Source organism: Channa argus, chromosome 18 (assembly GCF_033026475.1).
Source record: "Channa argus isolate prfri chromosome 18, Channa argus male v1.0, whole genome shotgun sequence".
Classification (NCBI taxonomy): domain Eukaryota; kingdom Metazoa; phylum Chordata; class Actinopteri; order Anabantiformes; family Channidae; genus Channa; species Channa argus.
Window position 1 is genome coordinate 12,357,549 of NC_090214.1, and position 15,628 is coordinate 12,373,176.

The 15,628-nt window shown below is 36.7% G+C and overlaps 1 protein-coding gene across 7 annotated transcripts in view; it reads right to left on the minus strand.

Moving 5' to 3' along the window:
- The window catches only part of strbp (spermatid perinuclear RNA binding protein), an 82,254-nt gene that overhangs the window by 50,245 nt on the left and 16,381 nt on the right, over window positions 1-15,628 (minus strand). For 4 of the 7 annotated variants that reach the window (XM_067484889.1, XM_067484893.1, XM_067484888.1 and 1 more), the window contains exon 2: window positions 1,158-1,258. The exons of 2 other annotated variants lie outside the window; for them this stretch is intronic. The gene's annotated coding sequence lies outside the window, so the exon portion shown is untranslated. Of the gene's footprint in view, window positions 1-996; window positions 1,029-1,157; window positions 1,259-15,628 lie in introns of those variants that run through there. One more of the 7 variants, XM_067484890.1, reaches the window with a different exon arrangement.

The following is a 15,628-nucleotide window of genomic DNA, read 5'->3' on the forward strand; positions in this document are numbered from 1 at the left end:
AATTTTACAATTATATTTCTTGATAAGAAACATAGGCCTGTGATGATAATCTACAAAGACATAACACAGTTATTTTGTGTTCTGTGGGTGGTTCAGGCATGGCACAATGTTAGTAGTTGTAGACGAAAAGCAAGGTAAGAAACAAGACATTACTTACACTTTAAGTATTTTGTACACACTTTAGCATACCTGTCTGCTTGATCAAGTAAAGCATGTAAAGCTTCACAACTTTACCTAGAGCAACAACACTGCATAATGCATTTCACAGATGCATATACACTAACACCGCAAGAAAATAGCAGCAACCCTACTCTTCAGTGGGTATTGCTCTACAGTGTCATTTATTGTGCTCCTCAAGCATATGTCAGGGTGCAACAAGAAAGCCATACTGAGGGACTAATACCAAGAGGAACAAAACAAGTTTCAGCTAGAGACCATATCATTGGATCCCTGATTTCTTTTTCATTGTTATACATACCATATCACGTACTTTTTATTGTGGCAATATCATATTGTGAACTTTTGGTAATGTTGCACCCATAGATATTCTGTACATGTAATCAGAGAGAGATAGAAATTTAAAGGTTTAAAATAATATTAAAAAGAGTGCCATCTGTTAGTTTGCATGTGGTAAGACATACAAGCCTTTTTATTGTTGCTCCCTAAAACTCTTGTGTCCATGTGCAAAATATGATTGTTTCTTGTCTGCAGCTGGGAGAAAAAGGCAGATCTGTAATGGCAGTCTTGTTGCTCACAGAACACAGCTCTCTACATTTATCTTTTTTCACAATTGTTATTCCCTGAGAAAGGAAAAGATCTGATCTGACAATTTTGTTGGAGGAATTTGCAGTCGAGATCCTGTGCATGAACATTAAATATAATCAGCTTTTTCTACATGAACTTAGCTGATTGTAGAAATAAACAAATAAGAACAAACAAATATTTAAACAGAGACAAACATGCTCAGCTGTAAGCTCAGTGGAGGTGTGAACCAACCTCTCTGTCACAGGTCTTCTCCTGTTTTTTGGCTGATTGGGCAGCAATGTCAACAAAGATCCACCAAGCACAGCAGCAGTCCTTCACATACAGTGGAAGGCAGAAAGCCAGACACACTATCCAGAGATATAAGAATGGATTCTGTTAATCATTTTACTCACCTTTCTCTGTCCTGCTATCCGTTTATCTGACGTTTTCTTTTTCACTATTAGCTACTCTGTCTATATGGAATCACGGTGTTAGAGCAGACAGGCTTCAGGACCTGAGAAGACAAAGTTAACATCAGTGTGACAGCACTTAAGGATCATGTTCAGTTTACTTAAATCAAAGTAGGAGGGGAAAAGAAGGTACAAATATGAGACATTTGTACGCTTGTGTAATTAACATGCAATCTAAGTAGCAGGGACTTCCCTTCACACATGCAATGATAACAATGATATGCATGTACACAATCCAATGCTACCTATAAGAAAATACTTTTAAAGACAAGAAAGAGAGAGCTGAAGAGACAGTGAGAAAATAGAAGTTAGGAGACTAAAATATCCATTAAGCACTTGAGAAAGTGTATCTTTAATCTCTATGTGAAAATAGTATTTGCGGCAAAGTATGATGTATGCACTTTTGCTTATGTAAGACCCTCATTGTCATTTTACTTTCATCTTTTTGCTTTCTAAAGACTTTAAAAAGCAGTGAAGATCACGAAAAAACAGAGGGAATGGGCACATGGGGACCAGGGTAATGAAAGGTTAAATACTGGAAGAATAGCCACCCACTACCCAGAAAACACAGACCTCATCTCTGCAACGGAAGTGAGTCCTACCTTTCCATCTATGAGGTGGGTTCATAGATATTGTAACACTGGCAAGTTTTTTTTGACATTTTGCTTCTATATCCTATCACATTGAACTTGAAGTGACACTCAAGATGTGAGTGCAGTACTTTCAGCTTTAAGTCAAGGGGTTGGACAGGAATTACAGCTATTTTCAGGCTCATAACTAAAGGAACAAATGGCTGACAGGCAGTTGCATAGCCAGGTGTGGCCTGTCTCCTTGTTACTCCATAACTAATCAAACTGACAAAAGGCCTGGAGGTGGGTCTGAGTGTTTGCATTTGATAGGTGTTTGCTAAAATTAAGATCATGAGGTCGAAAAATGAGTGCCTATGCAAGTGCATGAGGCCATCATTAAGATGAAAAAACACGAGATAGCAAAAAACCACTGGGGCTTTATAAGGAATTAACTGGCAAGCTCAGAAAGAGCAAATGGCCTCTGAGACCATTTAAGAAAACTTTCTGCGCATGATTGAAAAAAAAAAAATTTTTCAACATCCAGCCAAATCAACAACAGTTTTACGAAAGTAGGCCCGTCATTGTCAAAATCAAGTCAAGAGACAATATAAAATACAGATTCTTCACAACAAGGTAGAAACCACTGGTAACACTCAAGAACAGAAAGGCCAGATTTGACTTTGCCAGGAAACACCTAAAAAAGACTGTCCAGTTCTGGGATGAGGTTCTTTGGACTGATAAAACCAAGATTAACATGTACTAAAATAATGAGAAAAGAAAAGGAAAGGAACAGCTCATGATTCAAAGCTTACTGTACCACATCATCTGTGAAACATGGTGGAGGCAGTGTTATGGCATGAGCATTTATGGCTGCTAATAGAACCATGTCACTGGTGTTTATTGATTATCTGACTGCTGATAAACATAGCAGGATGAATTCTAAGGTATACAGGGTTATACTCTCTGTTCAGATTCAGCCAAAGGCTTCAAAACATCATACTGCAGATGGACAAAGACGCAAAACATATACAGCCAATTCTACCCAACAGTTTTTCCAAGGCAAAGAAATATGATATTCTTCACTGACCAGGTGAGTCAGAAGATCTTGACCCAAAAGAGAAGCTTTTTACTTCCTGAAAACAGGACTGACATTAGAAAGACCCACAGACAAGCAGCAGTTGAAGGCAGCTGCAGTAAAGCCCTAGTAAAGCATCTCAAGGGAAAAAAATGATCATCATTTGGTCCTGCCCATAGCTTCCCGACTTCAACGATTGATTGCAAAGAATTGTAATCCAAGTTATTAAAAGCAATCCTTATATTTGTTATTTTGCTATTTGTTTCATTATTTATTTAGACTGGAAGTATTGACCTTGCTTACATCCTTTCTGTTTTATTTCAAATACAATGTGGAGGTGTCATCAGCCCTCATATCTCTGGATATGAGGGCTGATGATGTAGATACATAGAGTGATACAAATATCACATAATGAAGGGGGTGTGCATACAGTGAACAACTAAACCAGAGAACACAATTCTGTCAACATGGTGCCAGAACCAGTAGCGGAGACAATTGAATAACTAACAGGGGCAAAAATAAACACACCAAACAAGGGGGTGTGCATATAGGGAACCAACAGAAGCAAGATAACACAATAAGTCAAAAAACTCTATGCAAACAGAAGCTTGGATATTAAAATTCAAACTAATTCACACTAATTGAATAAACAAGAGCAGGGATCAGGATAAATAAAACAAATAACTTGGGAAAAACCATATACCAAACTTCAGACCAAAATTCAGGAAACAGAGTGCAAAAAAACATAAATGGGCAAAAACCAGAAAGCTCAAAGTACATGGGGAAATATCAGCAAAGATCTGGAAGGTAGTAAGTCTTGGAGGGGGTTTACATATACAGTAGCACAGGTGAAAGCAATCATGACTGAGGATGAGTAGAGAAGTTTCCAGAAACTATGGGACCAGGAAATAAGACAGAGGGCCTACCAAAACAAAAGCCAGGAACAGGAAGTAGTGCTAGAGAGGGAGACTGAGAAAGAAGGGCTGGGATAGACAGAAATGCAGGAATGATGATGTGTTTAAGAATGTGTGGAATTGCACTGAGATGGTCATCGGTGAGGGTAAAAACAATCTAGAGCGGGATTCATGACAGTTTTACTGTATATGAAAACCATATGTGCTGGACTACAAAAAAGAAGTAACCTATTAGCCTTCCTCAGTATTTATGAGTGAATTTTAAAAAGACTCAAGAGATACCATGGTATGCAAAGTACCAGAACATATTACATACAATCTAACCTTCTGGCATAGTAAGATATTCTGTATTTATTCACACATCGCTCACTTTGTAGTAAAGTGTGGTATTGACAATCCTGACAAACCAGATGTTACAGTAAAAATTGAGGTGATGCACCTTCAGTCACATAGTCACATAGCCCCCCCTCCCAAAAAAAACAACACAGAACAAATGTACAGTGTTTGCTGTCTCTTGCTTAGAGAAGTGGTCACACCTTGAATAATGAGGCATAACTAAGGTGGGTGTTGTTTGGTGCAATTGAAATGTAAAAAAAAACATAAAAATGGTCCTACAGGACAAACTGGTTCCCAGTCACATGCTCACTGCGATATTCACAACGCTGTTTCCTTACACACATGCTTGCTGATGCACAAAAACAATGGCTATGTATGTGCATGTTTCATAGTTTCACTTTTTATTTATTTTTTTGTCCTTTCAGCTTACCCGTGAGTTGAGGGTCGCCTGGCAGAACATTGTCCGAATGTTGATTTTGCACAGTTTTTTTTTTTTTTTTTTTTTTTTTTTTATGCCAGATGCCATTCCTGATGCAACCATCCCCAATTTCTACTGGGCTTGGCAATGGGAAACACCTCGACATATATTTATACTCTCACTTTTACATAGAAAAAACTATAGAGAACCATTTATATCTGAATCTCTGATATGTATGTGTGTGTGTGCGTGTGTGTGTGTGTGTGTGTGTGTGTGTGTGTGTGTGTGTGTGTGTGTGTGTGTGCACTGGCAAAAAAACAGCATTTTAGCAAAAACCCCAACTTAAAAAAAAGTTGGGACGATGTGTAAAACCTAAATAAAAACAGAATACAATGATTTCTAAATCTCACCAGTCCATATTTTATCATAATAGAACATAAGGAACATGTCAGATGTTGAAACTGAGACATTTTACCATTTCATAAAATAAAATTTTAATTAAAATTTTAAATTTGATGGAAGCACTATCTACAGTGTATAATATCATCAAAAGATTTACAGAATCAGGAGGAAACTCTGTGTGCAAGGGACAAGGGCAAAGGTCTAAACTGGATGTGCGTGATCTTCGGGCCCTCAGACACCACTGCATTTAAAACAGTTATGATTCTCTAATGGACATCACTGCCTGGGCTCAGGATCACTTCCAGAAATCGCTGTCTGTAAACACAGTTTAACTGTGCAATCCACAAATGTAAGTTAAATCTGTATCATGCAAAGAAGAAGCCATATGTGAACACGATCCAGAAACACTGCTGTGTTCTCTGGGCCAAAGATTATTTCAAATGGTCTGAGGGAAAATGGAAAGTTGTTCTGTGGTCAGATGACTAAAAATTTGAAATTCTTTTTAGAAAGGATGGATTTCGTGTCCTGTGGTCTAAAGAGTAGCGGGACCATCCAGCTTGTTATCAGTGGACAGTTCAAAAGCCTGCATCTCTGATGGTATGGGGGTGCATTAGTGCCCATTGTGGCGTGGGCAGCTTACACATCTGGAAAAGCACCGCCAACATATGTTACCTTTCAGGGAAGGTCTTTATCTATATATTTATATGATTTCAGCAAGACAATACTATACCACATACTGCATCCATCAGAACAGCATGGCTTCGCAGGAGAAGAATCTGGGAGCTGAACTAACCTGCCTGCAGTCCAGACCTTTCACCAATAGAAAACTTTTGGCGCATCATAAAACAAAAAATCTGACAACAAAGGCCTTGGACTCTTGAGAAGCTAGAATTCTGCATCAGACAAGAATGGGACAACATACCTCTCCTAAAACCCCAGCAACTGGTCTCCTCACTTCCCAGACTTTTACAGAAAGTTGTTAAAAGAAGAGGGGATGCTACACAATAGTAAATGTCAAAATCTTCCAACTTCTTTGAGATGTGTTGCTGCCATCAAATTCAAAATGAGCAAATATTTTTTGTTACGTTTGATATGTTCTTTTAATCTATTGTGAATATATTATGGGTTGATGAGATTTGCAAATCATTGCATTCTTTTTTATTTATGTTTTACACATTGTGCCAAGTTTTTTTTCATTTGGGTAGTACATCGTTACATGAAAATTATGAAGAATAGACTGAAGATATGTCAAAACCACCAAATAAAACATTTATCATCATTAAAGATTGTTAATTGTTAATAAACCTGTAATAAGAGTTTGACAGTATTACCAAATCTGCCCCAATTTTGCCATATGAATCAGTTCACAAACAAAACTTTATTCCATTAAGCATGAATAAGATCTCAAAGGAAGTTCAAGTTATTACTCTCCAAATTTCTGAATTTCTGTATTAGGTATTGGCAGGGTATGTCCCGTAGATTAGGGCCATAAATTAGTATTCACACTTTTAATATGCATTGGAGACTCAGTGTACAGAAGGAGAAAATAAAACGAAAACCAGCAACTTACAGATTTAACAGATTAGCAGAGCACTTCTTCAGGGATTCACGGAGTCATTCTGTCAGATAATGCTTTCTAGTGACTAACACATGTTCTCAATTGCATGCTTATAAACAAGAAAATAAAACTTTAGCATTATTATAAAAGCATTATTTAATTTGTCAGTCCTTCAAATTTCATCTGTAAGCCATTACTGATAGTGAAAAATAAGCAAATAGGTGTCACACTGAGAAGCAATGGTGCAATGAAGCATTAAACAAACACATTATTATATGCTACAGCAAGTAGCATATGAACTTGAAATTGCACTTGTTAGTCACACACTGCGAGTGCCAGTGATTGTCATTTTCTCATTCAGAAAATATAGCAGGATTGTAAATACACATGAGCAAATGGGCACACAACAAACAGAAATCTGCAAAAAGACTACATACAGTGCACACAGGTTTACATGCTTCCAGTAAGTCTTCTTACTCTATCTGCATAGCTACCAAGGTCAGGGTCATGCTTTCTGGTCCATATGCTGCATGAGACCACCTGCTAGATGATGAAAACAGAGCAGAGTACTCTCTATCTCCTTGAATAAAGCTAAGCACTCTCCAGCTGTATGAGTCACCCCACCATTAAGCTATTCATTTTGACTTGCATTAACAGGAACATATTCACCTAGTGCCTTTGAGGACAGTGGAAAAACTGAATTCATGGGATACAATTTATGACCTTTCAACTTTTACATTTTCAGATTTTAATGTTTGGATTTGTCGCAGTGCCTATGTGCCAAGTACATCATTTAAAGAGCTCCTGATCAAAGGTGTATCAGTATCAGTTTGAGCCCTCATCGTGTATTGTGTATTGATTTAGCCATTATTCCAAAAAGTAACTAAACATTTATGAATTTGTTTTATTTAAAACATCAACTTTAAACCTGACAGCCAGATGATGATGATGATGATGATGATTATGATGATGATGATTATTATTATTATTATTCCCTTGTTCCGGTGCAGTTGATCATGAAATAGTGCTCATCAGGTAATTTGTTACTCTGAATAATGAACACATTATTAATATTGCAGTCAGTGAAAGTGTAGTCTTTGAGATTCTCTTTAGCTTTGAAGCTGAGTGAGACTGACATGTCATGGGAGGCACATTAGTTAATCCCACAGTGTTCTTTTATAAAAATATAATACACAATTTAATTTAATTCTAAAGTTGGCTCACTATGCAAATTCTGGAAAAAAATGACAACCACACTTTTTCATTTTATAAGTATTACAAGTAATCCTTATCTAGATAATCTCCATTATGAATTATTTTAATTTCAGCAATACTTTTTCTTAAACACACATGTATAAACTATAAACATAAAGAACAATTTTAAGAATTAATTCAGTCTTAAGATTTCTAAGTGTATGCGTGTGTGCATGTGTCTCATGTAACCAGACAATTTAAAACTTCAAGATAAATAATGCTGCATACAAACATTGTGGTACACAGAGCACCACTTCCATAACAGGAGCAAAGCCCTCTCTTAACCCACAATTGCACATCTTTATACTAGCATGATAAGAAAGCAATTGGTTGTCCATTTCTGTATTTCCTCAGTATCGGAGACAGGCATGCACACCAATCTCTGATGACTTAGCTTTGGTTTAGGAATTCCAATCATGAAAGGACTAGAGGGGGCACATTGGTTGCAGCTGGATGGAAAGTGGGCTGCATGTTAAAGCCAATAAGTTTATGGAAAGAAGAATGAGACAGAAGGATTAAGAGTAGGTATGAGGACAGGAATATCTGATTTGTATCGTAGAGATATCAATAAAATTCATATTTCCAGAGCAACAGAAGGGTTCCAAGCGCAGAACTATGATAAGAGAAGGGGAGAAATTAAGATGCTGATACAAGTGTGATGTGAAGAAAGAAGTGGGCAATAGGATGGAAGAGAGAAGATGAAAAGAACGTGAGAAGAGAAGTGCAGACAAGGTGAGAAGTACCAGGGAGATCCCAGGTGCAGCCTGGTCTTCTTCATTCTTGTATTGCTCTCTTTCTTTTTACTCAATCAAATAAGGGGAACTTGTATAGATGATACAATGGCGTAATTTTCCGCTAACTTGCTGATCACCCTTCTTTGTCCCCAGAGGGTGTTCAAGAAACATATTTCTATGAAAGCTACCACTGTTAGCGCACATAAACAAAAAAAACGACACACTGCATTTACAGTTTGCTGGGTTTTCTGAATTGTACTGTACCAATTCACACATTGATTCATTCAGTGGACAAAGTATCCACACACACACACACACAAGTTGAGCAAGCTCCAGTATCTATTAGTGAACTGACATGTACAAAGATGTCTCTGTTCCAAACATCACAAATAACCCCTATGTTAGATCTCTATGTTGTCCCTACAACAAGTGGTGCTGGTTTGTGTGTCTAAGCGTACAGGGGTTGCTGAGATCACCACTGATCTCCAGGCTTCAATTTTTAACACTGGCCCATTATGCAGCTGACCAAACTTATACATATCATACAACCCTAATTCCAAAAAAGAATGCAATGATTTGCAAATCTCATCAACCCATATTTTTTTCAAGATAGAACATAAACGACATATCAGATGTCAAAACTGAGACATTTTAACCATTTCATGGAAAATATTTGCTCATTTTAAATTTGATGGCTGCAACTAATCTCAAAAAAGTTGGAAGAGGATGATGTTTACCATTGTGTAGCATCTCCTCTTCTTTAAACAACCGTCAGTAAACGTCTGGGAAGTGAGGAGACCAGTTGCTGGAGTTTTAGGAGAGGAATGTTGTCCCATTCTTGTCTGATGCAGAATTCTAGCTTCTCAAGAGTCCAAGGCCTTTGTTGTCAGATTTTTTGTTTTATGATGCGCCAAAAGTTTTCTATTGGTGAAAGGTCTGGAATGCAGGCAGGTTAGTTCAGCTCCCAGATTCTTCTCCTGCGAAGCCATGCTGTTCTGATGGATGCAGTATATGGTATAGTATTGTCTTGCTGAAATTATATAAATATATAGATAAACACCTTCCCTGAAAGGTAACATATGTTGTCGGTGCTTTTCCAGATGTGTAAGCTGCCCACGCCACAATGGGCACTAATGAACCCCCAAAAAATCATAGATGCAGGCTTTTGAACTGTGCACTGATAACAAGCTGGATGGTCCCGCTACTCTTTAGTCCACAAGACACGAAATCCATGCTTTCTAAAAAGAATTTCAAATTTTGAGTCATCTGACCAGTTGCTGGGGTTTTAGGAGAGGTATGTTGTCCCATTCTTGTCTGATGCAAGATTCTAGCTGCTCAACAGTCCTGGGACTTTGTATTCAGATTTTTTGTTCATGATGCGCCAAATGTTTTCTACTGGTGAAAGGTCTGGACTGCAGGCAGGCCAGTTCAGCACCCGGACTCTTCTCCTGCAAAGCCATGCTGTTGTGATGGGTAAAAGAGACATCTGGATTGGAGCATATGCTGCTCTAAAACCTCTATGTACTTTTCAGCATTGATGCCTGTTCTTAATGCAATGCGGCCTGAGGGCTTGAAGATCATGTGCATGTTGCCAATTAGCGTAATTAGTTTGTTTTTGATTTGCTACAATTAGTTCCTAGCCAACTTTTTTGAGATGTGTTGCTGCCATCAAATTCAAAATGAGCTAACATTTTCCATGAAATGGTAACATTTCTCAGCTTCAACATCTGATATATTGTTTATGTTGTATTGTTAAAAAAAATGAGATCATGAGATTTGCAAATCATTTCCAATCTGTTTTTATTTGTTATACACATTGTCTCAACTTTTTTGGAATCGGGTTAGTACATACATACTTGCATACATACATAGATGGTGCAGTGTCTTTGACTGTGATGCAGACTAGGACATATAACTAAGCCATCTTGTAGAGAACTGCAAAAATAAATTAACATATAAAGGTAAGGAGAACATGTCACAAAGATATATTAAATTATATTTATAATTTATAATTGATAAATTATATAATATTAAATTATAATTATAATTTAATTATAATATTAAATTATAATTAAATTATAAATTATATAAAGTGAAATTATTGGGAACTTAGTTCTGTAAGTATGCTGTATGCCGTTGAGTTAATCAACACAGGATTAACTTCCAAATATTGAAATAATTAATGTATTGTTTCAATTTTATTTATTTTTTATTCATATGGTTTAGGTTTATTAAAAGTAAAAATGTGTAAATCTACATTTAAATAAGGTTTTATCACATCACCTTAGTAGATAAATCTGTAACAATGGGTAGCTCTGAGGCATAAATCAGAATGCTAAATGGTCTGCACTTATATAGCGCTTTTCTACCTATTGGCACTCAAAGCGCTTCACACAGGTTCTTATTCACACATTCGCACTTACAAATACACACAATGAGCTGGCCAACGCTCACCAGGAGCAACTAGGTTGCGTCTTGCTCAAGGACACTTCGTCATGTGACCGGAGGAGACAGGGATTGAAAAAAACTTGGAAAACCGCTCTACCTACCGCCACAGTGGTCGAATGTAGACCACTATCTGAGAGAGCTATAGTTAGAAAGAAGACAGTGGTGCATCAAAATGTGTGTGTGTGTATATATGTGTATATAAGTGTGTGTGTGTTATATATATATATTATTTCTTTTTTTATTTATGTTTTTTAATGTATATTTACATATTTTATAGTCTATTTGATTGCTACTGTGTTCCAACTTAGTTTCTCCTCTGTGTAATGCTTAATTTTGTTCAATTAGGCATGCGGGTTTTTAGCGTTTATAGACCATAATGCAGTGAGTAAACGCTATGTTCAGCCAGATCTATCATTTCAGCATGACAATTGATACAGCACCCAAATACAAAATGAAAAAGACCGAGAGAAAGGGGGGAGAGGGAAGCAAAGTTAATCTTTGACTCCTTGTGTGACTTCTTGTGTTTCTTTCACCAACAAGCATACACAAGCACACAAACACTAAATGAGTAAGGGGGACTGTAAGTCTCACACTAGGCTCTATACAGTAGCTCCTAACATAACTTGCCCAATCATCTTCCTTCTCTCTACGTTGCCATAGACACAGCCTGCCTCCTTTTCTGTAATTTGGAAAGGGTGCGTGTGTGTGTGTGTGCACTCACTCAGTTAGCAGTTTATTAGGTACAACAGCTAAAACTATCGCACCAGCTTTGCAATAACTTCAAAGATATTAGTTTAGGGTTAAGTGTTTTACAGAGGTGTTGACTGAAATGTAGGCATTTTGGAAAATGTAGTTTGTGGTATAGTAGTTTTAGCAGGACTGTATTAGATTGCATTAGTTACAAGGAACTACCTAAATACTGGCAGCTGACTGTATGTGTGTATAGCTTTTGTGTAACTTCACCAGGGGTCTTAACATGTTGTATCTGATAACGTTACGTTCACACCACTACTTGATATTTTGTTAATACCTTAAGTAGTAAGTTAGACTAACTGTACGTTTTTAATGTCAGCTTACAAGTGGCAAATTCTTTATTGAAATAGGAGTCAGCTGATAATAGAAAACAAAATTATTTATTTGTCTCAAAATGCCATCTGATGCCAGCTTTCACTGTGATAATTATAGGTACAAGCTTAGGTAATAGGTACAAGCTCCTAAATGTCAAGATTTGTTGCATTACATGTTTTAAACACTTTGACAAAACATAACTGGGCATTTTTCTGAAAACTTGACACCATTTTTGACTTCACAAAGTCTGTAGGTGTGTTTGCTGTGCGTGGAACATTTCCCTTATGTTTAGACAAAATAATAATCTGTCAAGATATTGCAATATTAAGTTATCATTAGTTAGAAAAGAAAACAAGACAATAGTAAGTGTTCTACTTCTGCAAATAGATAGGAAACTCAACCACTGAAAGATGTTGAACTCTGTGTGTGTGTGTGTGTGTGTGTGTGTGTGTGTGTGTGTGTGTAAGTGCACTACACGTGTAAGTATGTATCTGTATGTGTATGAATGTTTGTTTTTTGTCTGTCAGGTAGATGACAAGAATGATACACAGACTTGAGGATCAACATATCACTAAAACTCCCACCATCTGCCCACCAGAGAGACAAATATAAACACACTCTTTTCTTACACTGCTATTTCTTTATCTCCCTCCATCGCTCCACTGTTATCTCTGTTCTTGCTCTCTGCAGTCCTGCCATCCATCATCATTAGGAGGCAAATACATAACCTGTCCACACCTGCAACCCCTCTCTGTCGTTTTACTCTCAGCAGAGGAGAGCAGAGGAGAGGAGAGCTTATAGACATGATGAAGTTGTGTGAATTAGGGTTTACAATATGTATTTTAATTATTTAAAAGAAACATTACTGGTGTTTCTATTTATCTGAACTGAAAACTAATATAGCAACATACAGTAGTGAATTGTACTGTGATAACTCATTTCTCAATATGTCTAGTCCAATACAGTTTTAATACTCCCTCTGTTACAGGCAATTCTAGCAATATCAACTTTTGCATTGTTTAACTGCACCGATCAATTTCATTTAGGGTGTTGTGCAGTAAACATCCTACTTATAGTTTTTCCTCAATTGCAAGAATGCATTTAATGAAATCCACATCATCATCTTCTTGTCATATCAGAAGTCTTCTGTTCTGCAAATGACACAGTTTTTACATCATTTTTCAGTTAACTCACATGTCATTTAGTCACCCAGAAAGTTGTATTCACTGTGTGAACAAAAGAAAAATATGTGCCCAGCTAGAATTTACCTGCAAAATTCTTAAATTAGCAATAAGTTCTTATTCGTCTATAAAACATGCAACAAATCTGTGTTGCTATTTGCAAGCATAGATCGAAGATACTAAAGGCACATAATGAAGGCTAGAGGCCATGGCAGAAGGGGTTTGCATATGCTGTGGAGAAATTGTTAGTACACAAAATAGAGTTCAAGCTCAAATGAAATTCACGCGACAGTTATTAACCATGTTATCAATCATGGCTTGTCCATTAGAGAGGGTGGACAAAGGGTCCAGCCCATAATGAGTCAAAGTTTTTCAAAACAAAGTTTTGTTTGACATGATTTTTAGGTATAGGTTTTCTTTGCTTTCTTTTTTGTTTGTCTGTATTTGTACAGTAGTACAATAGTTAGCTATTGTACTATGAAATGTGAACGGATGCAATACAGTATTTTTTCTGATTTGGGGAGAAATTTGTAATTTTTTTCTTATTTTAAAATGTTGAATCATGTTGAATATTTAAAATTTGTCTAGTATGGAGGTTTACTGTAGGTCTTGTATGTCAACGTTCATAGGCACATAGGCCTTCACAAAAAAAAAGCAGGTGTCAAATGAAGCAGAGTTCATCTCTAGTAAAATCACCACAGAATATTGGGATATAAAGGACTGCATTTTGTATTTCGTTGTCTGTTGTGTAATGACTGATTGAAAGAGTACAAAGTTTGACCACCAGTTGTGTTGTTTGAGGAAAAAAGTTGCTTTTGTTGAATTTTGTTAATTTTTTGTTTATATAAGAACTTTTTGCCCAAAAAAACGTGTCATTTTAAGGAGTGACCTTCTTTTTTTTTTTTTACCTATGTGTTAACTGATTTGAAAAAAAAAAAATCAGAGTGGACACAAATGTCTAAGCAAATGAGAAAACTGTAATTTATGAAAGAAAGACACTTTACACTGTAATACAAAGCACACTCGATTTACTATATAGTGCTCTACATGTACTCTCCGACATTTCACCTATACAGTATGTCCCAATCTGTGAGTTAAATATATTTATAAAGTATTTATATACTGCCCTAAAAAGTTCCCTCAAAGTCTAGAAGTAGTGTCCATTGTATGTAAACTACTTGCTGCTAAGAAGCCTACAATGCAATGAATCACACATTTATAAACAGGGTGACTATCATATAATCTCCCTCTCTGTTTCTGGTATAGGAAGCAAAATCAGGTTCAGTGGGTTGCTCCTGAGACTGGGGTATTAGGTAAGGTTTAATGGGACTGAAATAGGCAAATTAGACTTCTAGCCAGCTATATTTTGAAATGTTGTCACCAGTCAGTAAGGGTCGGAATGGACTCTCGATTGTCCTGAGTTTCCAAAATGTTTTTAATGTGCATGTGTTCATGTACACAACATTGTGAAATGCATCTATGTATTTATCCATGCAAGTAAAAACGCTTAGTAAAATGTACTACACTGCACTAGGTTCAACAATATCAAATACGCTCAATCCCCAAGGCGATCATTCTTTTATTGATCTGATTGTATTTGTATGAGTAATTGTCATCAATCAGGCTTTGTTTGAGTTTATGTCATAATATTAAACCACCAAGCCAGTACTCTGAACATACAAAGCAGGTAGCTGATCGATCTAAAGGAAAGTGAAGGATTAAAACTAAGAGAGACAAAAAAGGAAAAGGGAAAAAAAACCTTGGGATTGGATGAGAGGAAGAATGGGAACAGGTAAGATGGAGGAAGAGAAGAGAAGGAGACATATAGATGAGGGGAGGACAAGCAGAGGAAAAATATTGTTTCCTGTTAATATGTAAAAATAACTCTGCTGCTGCCTGCTGGAGCTAAGTGGGTCAGAGAATTCCCACAGAGAGAGAGAAGAGAGAGAGGTATTGCATTGATTTAGTCTGTGGTATTGGGATAAAGCAGAGGTTGGTCTCTCTCCACCTTAGGCTGTTAAGTCTGAGGGGCGTCTCAGTGCACATCCATTCTATGTATTTTTTTATCCATCTATCTATTTATCCATCCTTCTAATAACCTGTTCTCTGCAGACCCAATGTTCCCCCTCATCTTTTCATTTCTCCATTTCCTTCGTCTCCCTATATTTACACCCTTTTTTCTTTCCTTAGCTAATAAATATGGCAGACTTTATCACAAATACTCACATATCTCTAACACTTAGTTTTTCCTTTTGCAGTCAACCATATCTCCATATTTCTTTCTCTTTCATTGTCTATCTTTTTTCTCACAACACAATTCCAACTCACACCAACTCACATCACACATTATTAAATCAAGAAATTATATTACAGCCTGTTTTATCAGTAGCAAAAGAATAGGTTTTAATGTCTTAATGTGCACTAAAATACTCACTACTACTACTACTGCACATTCAA